Source organism: Labrus mixtus, chromosome 3, assembly GCF_963584025.1.
Source record: "Labrus mixtus chromosome 3, fLabMix1.1, whole genome shotgun sequence".
Lineage (NCBI taxonomy): Eukaryota > Metazoa > Chordata > Actinopteri > Labriformes > Labridae > Labrus > Labrus mixtus.
Window position 1 is genome coordinate 7,586,030 of NC_083614.1, and position 14,755 is coordinate 7,600,784.

The window sequence follows — 14,755 nt, forward strand, 5'->3', positions numbered from 1 at the left end:
AATGCCTCTGAAGCTGAAGGAATCTGATTAGCACTCCTCTCCAAACACAAACACAGTCATTTTTCAGCTGCCCTCTCCCACACTCCATCCTCCCATATGTACAAGTGTGAGCAGTAAATATTTCCACTTTGTGATGACTGCAGGTTTTCTGCCGCCAGGCGACCGGGCAGGCAGCCCGCGGGGGGACGTGGCGGCCGCCCGCCCCTGACTGATCTGTGGCATCTCTCTTCTTAATATCGGCTGGGAGACACCATTTGTTATTTCAATATTTCATAAATAACAACCGCCTCTCTAAACAGCAATGCAATTACAGGGGGGTGGATATATCATGTGAGGCTGATCAATGTGCGGTGTGATGTGCGGGCTGATGGGCCCTCGCTGTCGCTGCCTTGCGCTCAGGCATTTCCTGGATCTCTGTTTGTCTCTGTTCACCCCCCCCCCCTTTCTCTGCTTGGCTGGGCTAAAGAGTGCATGGTTCAGCTGTTCCCATTGGCTCCCACTGTAGTAGCAAGCTGCCTCAGTGTTTCCAAACACAGCTCGGGGTGTGTAGCAACACTGCGCTGCGTCATCGGCTGCCTCCCAGACGCACCGCCGGGCCCTGCTGTTTAAAATGACACTTCTGTGACCGCTCAGCCGAGGTAAACTCCTGACCATCCCCTGTCCAGACGCAGAGCACATGCGCTGACATTTATATGCTGCATGCTAGTGAGCGGAGCAGCTTTATAGGATATCAGAGGAATTAAATGTAAAACGCTCCGGATGGGATTCTGTAAGTTGACTTTTGCTCCTCCGGCCTCCTCAAACCCTTTATCATGTGTCACTGGAGGGTCAGAGATGGGAGCTGCTGATGTACCACTCGAGGCGTTAAAGAGGTGGTTTGAAGAATGGCCGTTTCTTCAAAGCACTCCTGGAGAGGCTTTATTTCATGAAAAGCAATGTGTGTAGACAAGCTTTGCATTCTTATTTGTCTTCTTTCCCCCTCCTCTTTCTGCAAGACGGTAATAGAAATAAACATAATTCCCACGGCAACATTTGTGTATAAACAATGTCCATATTGCAATCCTGCTCCATCCTGGAAGTGGAATGAAGCCTTTAATGAGCTCGCTGCACTGAGCCCTTGAGGTTTGCCTCACGCACGCACACAGAGACACAGAGACGGAGAGGTAGAGAGAGAGGGAGGGAGGGAGGGAGGATATGTTTGCAACCTGAGAATGTGAGTGAGATACGACGGCCAAACAGCGCTAAACCATCCTCAAACCTTACTCATCTGCCTGCATCTCCACTTACTTATTCTCATCTGCCCTTCATGTGGGAATACCTTGCCCTTGTTTAGCTTAACTAGAGCATATGATTTCACAGCACACAGTTCCTCGGGGCCATTGTAATGAGTACAGTACTCAAAAGACAAAATTTCTCTCTGATGGTGAGATTCTATGACCTCGATTCATTCATTCTGCTCAGCCTGTGTTGTTTTTTTTACTCACCCGTGACTCCTTTTATTTGGGATTAGGTAACATATTTTACTGTGTGTTGCCAAAACAGAGGATGTGCATGACTTTTGCTGATTTTTCGTGTACAACCTCCACAGATGGTTTTAGAAAATTCTGCTAAAATCACTTCACGGCCTCTCTCTGTCAAACATGCAGGTCCGTTGCAGTTTGCCACTAGAGGGCTGTATATGTCTGCAGATGTCCGGGTTCTGCTTTTCCCCTGACTAAATGTGATGTATTCAAGCATATGTATTCTTTTTTTCCCTCCTCTTCCTCATACATTTCTCTAAGTGTTTGCCCAGAAGGCTAAACAAATGTCTAGGCAGATGAGGTAAAGTGAATTTAGGTCAGACAGCCTCTTGCTGAACTGAGGGGTGAGTCGAGAGCGTTAGAGTCAATTGTGGCCCCTTTTTGTCTCATTGTTGGTCGTTTTTCAGGGCTATCAAGGCCTTCACGCCGAACACACTGGTGCACAAACAGCCCAACTCTAGACTCTCACTATTTAGCCTCATGCTCCTAAAAAGTGTTTGACACAGCTGTCTGTGGGAATGAATAGTTTGATGGCAGAAAAGCATGTGACTGTGAGTTAAGAGGTCCCATGTGCTCTGCAGAGAGAAGGAGAAGGATCCTGCAGAGAGAGACACAGGCACGGACACAGATCACCAGAAAAAAAAAAAAAAAAAACATCCCTAGTTGGTGGAATCTCATATTCCAAAAAAAATCATGTGTGGGATCACTTTTCTAATGTTTCTGATTTCTGGTAAGCTTCGTGTAATTCAGAGCTCTGCCGGATCAAATGATGCTGCTATCAAACTTCAGGACAACTAAATTACACCTGATCCCTTTTATTTTATTTGTATCTTGTACCTCTTTTCTATTATTGTCTGTACCTCAGCACCATTGCGAATGAGGGTTCTGCCTCAATGTTTTTTCTGAGGATTTAAATAAATAAATGATGAAATTAGAGATGAGAAAAAAATACTCGAGATCAACAACTTTTCTGTTCTTCACTTGTTTTTAAACCCGACTGACTCGTGCACCCACAGACATAAACATTTTTTTATATCTCACAGGTGCTCTATTTAACATAACAATGAGTATGGTCTTTTACCTGCTTTTTGTAAAGTGTCTCGAGATAACACTTGTTATGAGTTGACGCTATACAAATAAAGATTGATTGATTGATATTTATTCATGACTGCATTGGTCAGTTTGTTCCTGATGACTTTACATCACAGTTTACTGTGATACAAACTAACCCAGACAAAAAACATACATATCTGACTGTGATTGTTTCTAAATAGATGAGATTGGTTATGATGAAGTTCCTGTTTGTGATGGGTGCTTATATAAAGTATAACACACCATTGGGGGAAACACGCTGCAAATGAAAAGTCTGCTGCAAAAAGTTTACAAATTTAACACAATTTCATTTTTCACAATATTCAAATGTACTCAAACTTTCTAAAACTATGACAGTCATTGTTTGGGTCCTTCACATGATATGTATCACATAACTTTGTATGTTTGGAGAAGATGAGATGAGATGAGATGAGATTCAACTTTATTGTCATTACACATATACAAGTATAGAGTAATGAAATGAGATTTAAGTTTACATCTTTTTTTTGCTATCAAACTTGGGGTCCTCAGAGACCTCAGTCGGTGGTCCTTGTGATTTAAATATGTTGGTATGATGAGGGTTGAAAACAGAAACCTACTAGACCTGATAAGACTTACACATACATTGTATAACGCTTTTTAAAATTAATTTGCTGATAGATATCTCAATTGATGGATTGGCTTCAGAGCGCGTGGTGTCAGATGTTTTTTTATGATTTACTGTCAAAGAAGAAAAGTAACTCATTTTCACACTTAAGGAGCTGGAACCAAAAAAAAAAGAGTTGACTATTTTTGCTTGAAAATGATTATTAATAGAGCACAACCACATGTTAGATCAGCATGAAGTATTATGAGAATCATATTCAGGTTTATTGCCAAGTTTACACATATAATGGATTTGTCTTGGTGCTTTTTCACACCTAAATAAAGTCAGACAAAATATCAACATTTGACAGATGAGGACTTTAATTCTCACAATATTTGTATTGGATGTAACTGTAAGAGCGTTGATGTTTGTGCAGGAATAAGAGCAGTCATTATTATTTGAATTGTTATATTTAAACTGTTTGTGATTCTAATCATCTCATTGGTGCTCACGCTCCGGGGTGAAGGGTTGTTTCAGAGTATACATTCTTCTATGTTCTATAGTTAGCACAAAGCTACAGGTTAAAAACAAAGAGAAACAAGGATGTGTTTTCCGTGGTTGCAGATGAAACGGTCTGAAATGTGCTGTGGCGTAGCGCTAACTTTAAGCTGTTTACCATCTCCTCTAACCGTATCAACACAAATTTTACACCTATCACTTCTTTTTCTCACATGACCACGTCAGGCTGTCAGGAGGCAGGCTGGAGTTCAGCGAGACTGCACGCGATTTATGACCTGGCACGCTGAACTCAGAGTGGGCCAAATTCACAGATGATCTGATTCAGAGTGTGTGTGTGTGTGTGTGTGTGTGTGTGTGTGTGTGTGTGTGTGGAGAGAGAGTACAGAGCCTCTCAGAATGTGCTGGTCGGTGCCAGGCCACGCTGTGTGAATTAACTACACCCTGCTGGAGGTGGCTCAGATGAGAACTTGTTCGAAAGAAAAGGTCCGTCTCTGTGTTTGTTTTTTGTCTGCAGAGAAGAAGAGACGCTGACTCGGTCGTGAACTATGAGTCAAATGAGCGACCCTCCTCCGTCCCCGGGGAAGGTGTCGTCTGACTTAATGAACCTCGACAAGCAGCCTCTCTCCCTTTCATTGCCTAATATGGCTCAATCAAGCAGGACAAAGACAAACAATGTTTGATGAGTAATTATGAAGTGGAGTAGCTTGTTTTACAGGAGGAGGTGTTACAAAGAGAAGAGAAAAAGCCAGGATTGGGAAACGGAGATATAGAGCTGAAGAAACAATGACTCATAGTGAGGTTAAACATGAAGAGAAAGTGAGACAGTTACAAACTGCTTGGGTCAACAAAAGACAACAGAAAATACTAACTACAGCTTTAAAGGATTTCCCAGAAAATAAAGGTTTATTCCTGCTGCAGAACAGACACCTCTCGCTGTACCTATGGAGGGACTTAGGTGTGAGCATACTGGTTAAAGTATGGTATCTATGTGATAGAAGTAAAATCAAATCAAGAAGATGATTTATATTTGGCATTAGGAGAATAGACATGTTGTGGATGATAATATGAATTATTATTATAATAATTGTGTTTTATGTCAGAAAAAATACATCAGAGGAAGAGGTTTTTTTTGACATTCTGAAAGTATTTGAAAATAATTAAGTCCTGTGATTTATTCTTCATAATCTGTCACTGAATCTTTGACTTCATCATACTCATTCATACAATAGGTACTCCAGTATATAAAGTGGTTAATCCTCCAGAGCCCGACTGGCTGACCTGCTGTGAGCACAAGTGAAAAGGTTCAAAATAGTTTCATCATCAGACTCTTTGTAGACTTTTCAGTCTTTCTATTTTCTTTACAGCCGCTCCTTGTCTGTCGCTTGTGAACATGAAAGAAATCTAATCCCTGAGGTTACAATATAAAGTGTTAGTACTACATCAAACCTGACTCACAGTCATTTACTCTGTTAGACATTATAGAAGAAGTGTACATAGAAACTGTGGAGCCATCCACTGGTTTATCAAACTAGAATTTAAAAGGCTAAAGTTTTGCCTTTATTGATAGGACTGCTGAAGAGAGACAGGAAGTGTGGGGAGGAGAGAGAGGGGATGACATGAACCAATTACTTGTAAATTGGGAGTCGAACCAGCGGCAACTATCTTGGTACATAGCTTCTTCAACACTCTTTATTGTTGTGCTTATTGCTTTATTCCTTATTTGCATTTCTTATTTTATTTCTATTTCTATTTACATTCCTATATTTCTACTGCTCTATTGTGTCTAAGAGAAACTGTATCTCCTATACATGGGGTGCCTGCTCTACCAAATGAGCTAAACCAGCACCCCAAGCCCCACGTTTTTAAGATCTGTTTCGTTGTTTAAATTAGTAAGTGACCATATGTGTGTGGAGTTGACAGGATTCTAGCTTGTTTGGCAAGGGGGAAACTGAATTTACCATAACTCAGATATTGATTGATGATAATATTGGCCGGGAAAATAAAGCTTTAAAAAGAAAAAAAAAAAACTTTACTTAAGCAACAATTGAGCAGTGTAATATTCTGTGTCGTTTGGGAAAACCGACGCTGAACATGACATTATTCAGCTTGCCACGGAACCAACTTGTCAGACACAAGGTATCCACGTCCTAAAGGGATGGTTCAGTTTTTTTGTGGGGTTGTATAAAATACTTGTTAATAGTGTTGTAGTAGACCCTTTGTTGTGGTCTCCTCTCGATATCGAAAGCATTTTTACTCTGTCTTGTCTCGATCTCAGACTAGACTCCTGATTTCAAGTCAAGACAAACATTGACAGGCTACTTTTCCACGTCATTACTGTGATTAGAAGCAAAACACCCCTTTCTAAAAGAACAAATAACTGAAATTAATTTGATTGAACCTGATTTTTATCCCCCCATTACAGCCTAAATATTTATGGTCTTGGTCTTGTCTCAAGCTCCCCCTGCATTGGTCTTGTTCTTGACTCCGTCTCTGTCTCCCTAATTGTCTCGCTCCATGCACTATTGTTTACAGTGAGAAGGCAGACTCAGAGGACAGAACAAACACCTAGCTGTGGGAGTGCCACCCACCTGGGGGAGGGGCTACTGCCCTTTGTGATGTCATGAAGGGAAAATCTCGAAACAGCCTGTTTGAGCACACATTTTCTGAAAAGTGGAGCAGGGGAAAGACAAAGAGAATGGACTTCAATCATAATTGGGGGTTTGTAGACAGACTAGGGACACATGTTAGTGTTAGAAAAACATGGTAACATGTTTTGCACATTATGTGACCTTTAACATACTGATGGGTCAGCCTTTGTGCTGCAATTCAGATTGTCCGAGCAGGTCAGAGCAGGTCAGAGCAGGTCAGAGCAGGTCCAGCTGTTTTCCCCTGTTTACAGTCTGTATGCTAAGCTAATCAAACCAGCTGCTGCGTGTGAACGTTTGACACAGATACAAGAGAGGTGACAATCATCTTATCCAGCTCTTGGCGAGGAAGTGAAAAGCATATTTCTCAAAATGTCAAAAATCTGCCTTTAAACAAAGTGACAGGGTAAACACAGCTCTGAAAGACTCAACAACAATCTCAAAAACAACAAAAACTCATGAACTTTAAAAAGGTTGAATATATTAGTGCTGTTTTATTTGGTTGGGTTTTATTTTAAGGTATTTTGTCTTGTGATACCTGCTGTTTTCTGACAATCAAGATGACTACCTGTAAACATGCTCAGCTCCACCTGACCTCCATTAAAATACCTGAATAAAACGAGAGATGTTTGACTTCCCATCTACAATGTCATTCTATTTATCTACAAGGTCTCATTTCATCTATCACATTTGGAATCAGCATGCCGGGGTTAAATTGCTCTGCAGCAAACTCTGAAGGTAAAGGTCATGACTAAAAAGCTTTTAACAGGCTTCAGTTTATTTATGCGAGTCTTCTATTAATTGATTTTCATAAAGAAGCAGAGTTTCCTCAGTCACACCTGACTAGCTGGCACAAGCGTCTGTTCATGAATATTTAAAGAGCAGATTTGGCAAAAGTGTCCCGGTGTCAGCATATACAGATACTGATGCTGTGAATTGAATCGTAATTGTGGTTCCACACAGTCAAGGAAATATTCAGTAAATGTTTTAGATTTTCTGTAATTAGGAGGTTTCGGGATCCACTTAAAGTCACTTAAAACACTTTTTTGTCAAAAGATAACTTAATGGTGGTCAGGGTCTTTGGAAATTGGCAGTAAAACACTAAAAATGTTTAATATCAAAGTTGAGAGACTCTTTAAAGCTAGCGTGAGGAACATTTGGGTTTTATTGATTTTTGCAACACCTGTTGATGATTTATGGCTTTGCCGATCTTGTCCTGCACATGTTTAAGTCATATTTTTTGACAAAGTTTTCATCCTTCTTTATTTTAAATATCTAACATGTAACTCAAAATGAATCTTTGGCATGGGACATTTTAAAAAAGGCGGTTGTGACAGCGTGTTATTGTTGGCATCGTTAATCATTTTACCCCCGGCAGCAGTTTCAGGAAATAAAAACAACAATATAGAAATAATATCTCTCCTGATGTCTCTGATGGTCTCATTTGCTTTTGTAGATTTACATCAATTTAAGACGGTTTCTTAAACTGTAAAACAAACTCCTCACAGGAGCTTCAACATTTATTTTAAACTGAATTCAAAAGAAACCGTTGTAACTATCTAACCACCTAGTTAAAAAACACTGTTAATTTGGTGCTGAGATCATTTCTCACACTTTGTGCGCGTGGCACATTTGGTATGGTATGGTATGGTATAGTAACTTCTGAACTTGAAAATAGTTTATCAAATGACAGCAATGAACTTGTGAAGCTGTAAATAGAAGAAGAACCAAACGGTTTGGACACCCTGTGACCTCAGCTGTGAACTATGTTCTTACATACCCTGGGTTTAAATCATAGACTAAAGAAAGAATGGACAGCACAACACCTAGCCGCAAGTGAAGGCAAAATATGTAGAGGTCTCCTTAGAGACGTTTAGTGTACATGTTATAAAGCCCACCTCCTCCATGTTCCTCCTGATCCTGAAATACATAGACTCAGTGTCTGAATGAGCGTCATGTTAACCTTTTATATTTAGAATGAATCCCTGACCGATGAGAGGAGGTTGAGTTGCGTTTTCCAGCTGTATAAGTAGTCTACTGTTTAAAAAGAAACTACTGTGTGATTATTCTTCAGATTTATTTGCACAATTTTTGTAAAGAATATCTAAGCATAACTGTGCCCGAGTGTGACGACCCCTGACTGTGTCAGTGCTCCTCCTGTTGCCTTGTCTCTCTGCCCATTGGTGGAGAGGGGCGGAGCCAATTCATTTGATGTCATGCACCTGGGCAGGCTCGGCCTCAGTATTTAAGCTGGCCTCTCTCTCGCCATCACCAACTTTAGTTCGTTGTCTTTGTTTGGCCTCCACGACACACACACACACACACACACACACACACACACACACACACACACACACACACACACACACACACACACACACACACACACACACACACACACACACACACACACACACACACACACACACACACACACACACACACACACACACACACACACACACACACACACACACACACACACACACACACACACACACACACACACACACACACACACACACACACACACACACACACACACACACACACACACACACACACACACACACACACACACACCATTGCAATCGTCACTGATTTATTAAAATGTTTTACCTTATTTTTCCATATATGATTATTTAAACTGCTTTAAAATGGCGTGGTCTCCCTGTTTGTCCAGCTCACTGAGCCTGGGCCATGACACAGAGGGAAAGAAAATATTTAAGGAACATTTACAGACACCTTAACAGTATTTTGTTTTTGGGATCAAAGCTTATTGCTTTTACTTTGGGATTCCTTTTATTAAGTACATAAACCCTTAATTAAATAGTTGGAAGGCTATTGTGGATTTGGATTTCAGTGGCTTTAAAAGAAAAAAAAACAATCTTGTTTTTCACATTCTGAAGACAAATCATGGAGGGCTTGAGCTGTAGAATATTAAAGAAATCTGCTTTGGTTAAGGGGTTTGTTTAAGTAATCTCACACTCACGAGGGGATTGTGGGAGCAGCACCCTGATCTGTGGTCTGCTGAGGCCGCAGAGGTGGAGAAGACTCTCTCGCTCTCTCTCTCCCTCTCTGTGTAACTGTTTGTGTGGAGTTTTCTTTCAGCTGGGTGGGTTCAGTGATCATGATCATATCTCCCACCTCTTACTGGGCAGGTTAACAAGTGAACAGCACCCTGTGGTCACCCTCTGACATGATCCCATCGTCGGCCCCTGACACACAGCTTTAATTCAATTTGATATATCAGTGGATTCCCGGACATCCTCACTCTGCCTGTCTGTGTAGTCTGTGGGCATCAGATCCAAAGTGAGAGCACATGAAGATGTATTAACACAACTTGACTCCTTTATAACACCCTGTCATCTATAAGCATGTTATGTAAATCACCCACTCGTATCTTTTCCGCTGCCTGGATGCAGATGACTGAGGTGTGCAAGTTTTTTGTTATTGTTGTTGTTGTTGTTGTTGTTTACGTGTGGGTGTGAGCGAGCATGTCACGCAGTGCAAAAGTGATTCTCATAATGGTTTGGTAACTCGTGAAGATCAGTGACCTTGAAACTATCAGCTGTGTAATTCACAGACGGAGCATTTGTGACACTCATCTGTGTGCACGACAGTCAGTCAGGACGAGTGCAGCCAAGGTTTCAGTGCCTCTGACCTGGAACGGCCTCTGAGATCAGGTCTACACCGCTCAGCTCGGTCTGTCTGTCGCTGTAATAAATCCACTCTGTGTTATGGATGACCAGTGTGTGCAGGAATGGGATGGCGTTCTTCCAGAGCCTCCTATCCAGATTGTTTTCTTTAACATTTACTTTATATCTCTGCCTGGATGCTTTATGAGCAGCCCAACCCTGAGATCCTCACCAGAAGCTGCCTCGCCTGTGCAGGTTTCACTCCTCCACCTCAGATCATGAGATCTGACAAAAACAACAAAAAAAATGCCACGGTCGAATGAGATTTAAATATTCATACATTCTATTACACTCAGCTGCGCAGCCTTATTTGTTCACGCATGTTTCTTATTTTAGCCGAGTGACGATGATATCAGGCTGGAGCCAACGTGAAGGGACAGGAGTCGCACAGATCATGCCTCGCTCGGGCCTTTCTTTAAAGAATAAAAGGTGGCAGCGGGGGCCCTGATCTCTCTCTCCGGCTCGGGCAAAGTGGCCGGCCTGCCCGTCTGCCTCTCTGCCTTAAATTCAGCTCTGCAGCAGAATGTGACCCCTCTGGACTTTGGGCAATGTCTCCTGCTCTGGTTACAGAGAGAAACTGACAAAGACCCCGGCAGTAGTTCTCTCATGCCATGAGTTAGAGTGACATTGTGGTGGGTCAGCACTGGGTCACAGATATTTTTCTCCTGCTCGCTCCTGGGGGGGAGGAAATGTGCTTCGACAAAAAACATGAGGGTGGTTTAGAGGGCCTGGTGTTTGGAATCGCTCTCTCTTCTCTTGTCCAAACAGTGTATTCTAATAACAACACTCCTGCTTTTCATTTAGGTGTTAGTAATGGATAGGACAGCTGCATTTCCTGTGGATCAGTAATAAGTAAGAAATAATGACCTGCTTGAGTTGAGTGGGCTCACACCCACTGTACGGCACAGTTAGACACACACATATAATTGTCTTGGCAAGTCTGGAGACGTACTATGATGTGAAATCCTATTCATGCAAGTGCTATCTAATTGGCTCACTCCTTTGAGGAATTAGACCGAGTTAATCACGTCTGAATATACAGAACTCAATTAGAACTCTGCGAGCTAATGCAGACAGCCATGAATATTTGATGACGCAGTCAGCAGAAAAGCTGCTCTGTGTTGGTGAGCGTGCCTCAGACGACAAGGAAAGAAGCAGGGAGTGTGTTTACCTGCCGTCGCCGCTCGTGGCGTGCGTGGCAGCTCTCCCAGAGAGAGCCTCAGCTGTGCAGCCGCTCGCAGACAGGCAGTGCAGCGCCGGCAACAGTGAGCTGCAGCGACACAACCACGAGCACACAAGGGGGCCTTGAACTCACCACGCTGGCTGCAAATCCTCTGCCTCTGATCTGACTACCTGCATATCCATCAGTGAGGAGTGACAGGTGTGTGGGTGGTGTGCAGTCATTTCTAATTAGAGCTTTATTACTGCCAGAGAGGCAGCAATACAAACTTTATTCATTATGTGTTGTTGTGTTTGAATACTTGTGAGTGCATGTGAGAGCAGATCATGCTGTGATTGGACGTATTGTTTTGTAAATCCCCTCTGTCAATGACAGCAGAGGCTCGAGGGGGGAACCCGGGGATATCCCAATTGTTAGGTGGGAGAGTATTCTGTGTACGATGAGCTGTGGAGGACATTCATCACCAAGAGCCCCAATACAGCTGGAAACATGCCTGTCGCCTCTGGGTGCTGTACCACCCTGGGAAACTTCCCTTTGATAACTGCATCATAGAGTATTGTGTGTTTGGACTCACTCTACCTAAAGTAATCAGTAAACAACATTCAGAAAATACGACAGTAGATCCCAACTAGGGCTGTCAGCATTGACTAGTTTATCCGGAATAATTAAGGTCTGAAATTAATGCTTTCATTTTTTTTTTTGTGCCAAGCTACAACCTCCGGTTTTGAAAAATTAACCCAATGTGGACGTGTAAAATCCTGCAGTACATCGAGGTTCCACTTGAGGCTGGCTGCAGAAGCACCGGGAGTCGAATACAAACCACATTCCAAAAAGCTTGTTCATCAGGTCTTAATATGATATTTCTGATAATAATTTATAATGTTTACAGCCTGGTACAAAAGACGATATTGATCTGATGAGTTAATGTCCTAATGAGCAACACTGTACGGGGGGAATTCTTTTATAACACATTGAATGATACGTGTTATCCATAATTAGGTGCAAGGCTGACCAGAATGACAGACGTGATTAATTGAAAATTAACTATTGAAATTTGGCGATTACTTGAGATTACATTTTTTATCCGTTTGACAGCCCTAATCCAATCATTATTTCCTAAGGTGTCCCTACATCACTATCAGACTGACCCCTCCCTCAATACCTCACATCATGTTTAGATAGACTGTTTGATTACTGCAGGTTTTAAATAACGCTCTAAAGAGCTGGTAAGGTTACAATGTCTGTTTGAATTGACATTGTTAGATTGGCTTGCATTCATACCAGCTTCTCTGTGACCGGCAGAAGCTGAATGTGTCGACCATATTCCATGACTTTGTGCTAATTCTTTCACCTGTCTGTCTGTAGTTAAATCGTCACTCTCTGTAAGGCCACCAGACTCCATTATAAAAAAACAACATTATTTTTCCTTGAAGAACACAAGAGTTGCTGGTGTACAGCTTCCTTTCCTGGTTAAGTGTTTGTGTTATTGTGTGACTTTGGTGTTTGATATGGTTAACTCAGATTCAACACACTGATTGCATAACAGAAAATAAAACAAAAAACACAAACACATTGGGCCAACAGTAGACAATGAACTGTCGTGTTGTGCAAAGTAAAACAATTGTTTTTGTTCATGGAGTGTGGTGGCTTTGAGGAGAGCAACATAATAGATGTGGCTTGTTTCAAAAGAAGGGTCTAACACGTTATCCAAAAGGTCTGTGTGTGTAGAAATCCTTTTCCATAATGTTTTCATTTGATGTTTTTGTTTTTATTACACAATCTGGGTCTGTAAGTCATAAAACCAGCACTTTTACTGGATGAACTGTACCGTGATAGAGCACATTTGCCTCAAAGGATATGTTCCACCAGTTACGTCTTGTTTGTGTCTGTAGGCTGAAGTGATCTCCTGAAGAAGTTATTAAACTTTTAGTACCTGTTGGTCATTTAAATCCAAAATTGAGGGCCCACATTTTAAAATACAGGAATGACCCTGAAAGCCCTTTACCAAGAGTCTGAAGAGGCAGCATGTTGTCTTTAAAATGGGGTCAAACTGGCAAATGTTTTTCTTACTTCTTACTTTCTTATTTTATTTCAATAATTTTTATTTCTAATTAATTATTATAAAGATTCTAGGCATTGGAAGTTGCAATAGGTGAGAGTTGGGCTATGTAAGGGGCCCCTGGGTACCTGGAGATCTGAGCCAGCCTGTGAGCTGTGACTTGACACAGACGGAGCAAACTGTGAGCCTAAGTCCTCGGAAAGACGTTCTGAGGTGGATAGCCAAACAGAAGCCATTTCCATTAGGCGAGACCAGCAGGTGAATCTGTGTCTGGTGGGACAGTAAGACTCAGTGATCAGCGACTTCAGAGCACTCAATTCTTATGTGTGTGCAGAGCTGACTATTAGAGTAATCGTCCACTATTAGTGACAGACCCAACAAAGTATGGTGTATACATTTTAGATTTCAATGTCTTCATTTCTCTTAATGTCATATTTCTGTATTTATATTTTCTTAATCTTCTCCGTGATTGTTATTGTTGTTTTGGTGATTTTAAAATGTTCTATTTTAACGTTTCTTTTTCTCTTTGTGTCTTGATGCTTTTGATGTTCTGTGTGAATCACTTTGAAAGGCCTTGTTGCTGAAATGTGCTGTAGAAATAAACATGTCTTGCCTTCATGAGTCATGTGAAGAGTTTGTGCTACAAACTGTGGATCTGCTTGTGAAAATTAATGATACCTAAAAGAAGCACCCTGGTACTGGAGTTAAACCACAAAACAGGCGGCATGAATGGGTGACCAGCGAGACTGACATCACCACTTTCCAAGACAGACAAACTGCCTCGGAGGGTAAAAGCTCATCAGTCAATCATGAACGTTTCCTGGTGACTGGCAGGTCAGGGCCGCTGTGTGAACGTCTTCCTTTACAAAAGCACAATAGGAAATATTCGGGAGAGAGAAGCCGATGAGACCAAAGCCCATTTATTTTAAATAACTGAGCCCAAGTACAACAGCAGATAATGAACGTAATTACATTCAAGCAACTGTGCGTCCGTGACCTTGGTGGTCACTGAAATTCTGTCAAAAGAGGCGGAAATAGATTAAGTTTTTTGTGTGGGCAAATCCCTATCTCTTTATTACTGCTCTTTCAATATGAAGCGGAGCTCCTGGAGTGACCTTGTGTTACTAACATCAGTCTCATTACAGTACGCTGAAACTGGCTGCACTTTGAATGATCTATATTCATGGGAAGTGGTGGTATAAACAGTAAAGTGGGGATGTGATTTAGCCTCAAACAACCAACTGAGCATTGTCTAGAACTCCTTTAACCATCCGCTGGTGTCAGTTAAAGAGACTGAATGGATCTGCTTACCATCATAGAGCTCCGAGCAAAGGGCAGCAAATGAGCTCTTTCTACAGGAAACTACCTGGGACAAAAAAACTTCCAGTGGGACTTTGCATTTGAACTAATAAGGCTGCAGATATGGACAACATAGAAAGGACTTAAGGACAGTAGT

General features: G+C 41.7%; 1 protein-coding gene across 4 annotated transcripts in view; it reads right to left on the bottom strand.

The window, feature by feature from the left end:
• Positions 1-14,755, bottom strand: part of lpp (LIM domain containing preferred translocation partner in lipoma) — a 182,118-nt gene that overhangs the window by 14,869 nt on the left and 152,494 nt on the right. The gene's annotated exons all lie outside the window — the stretch shown is intronic.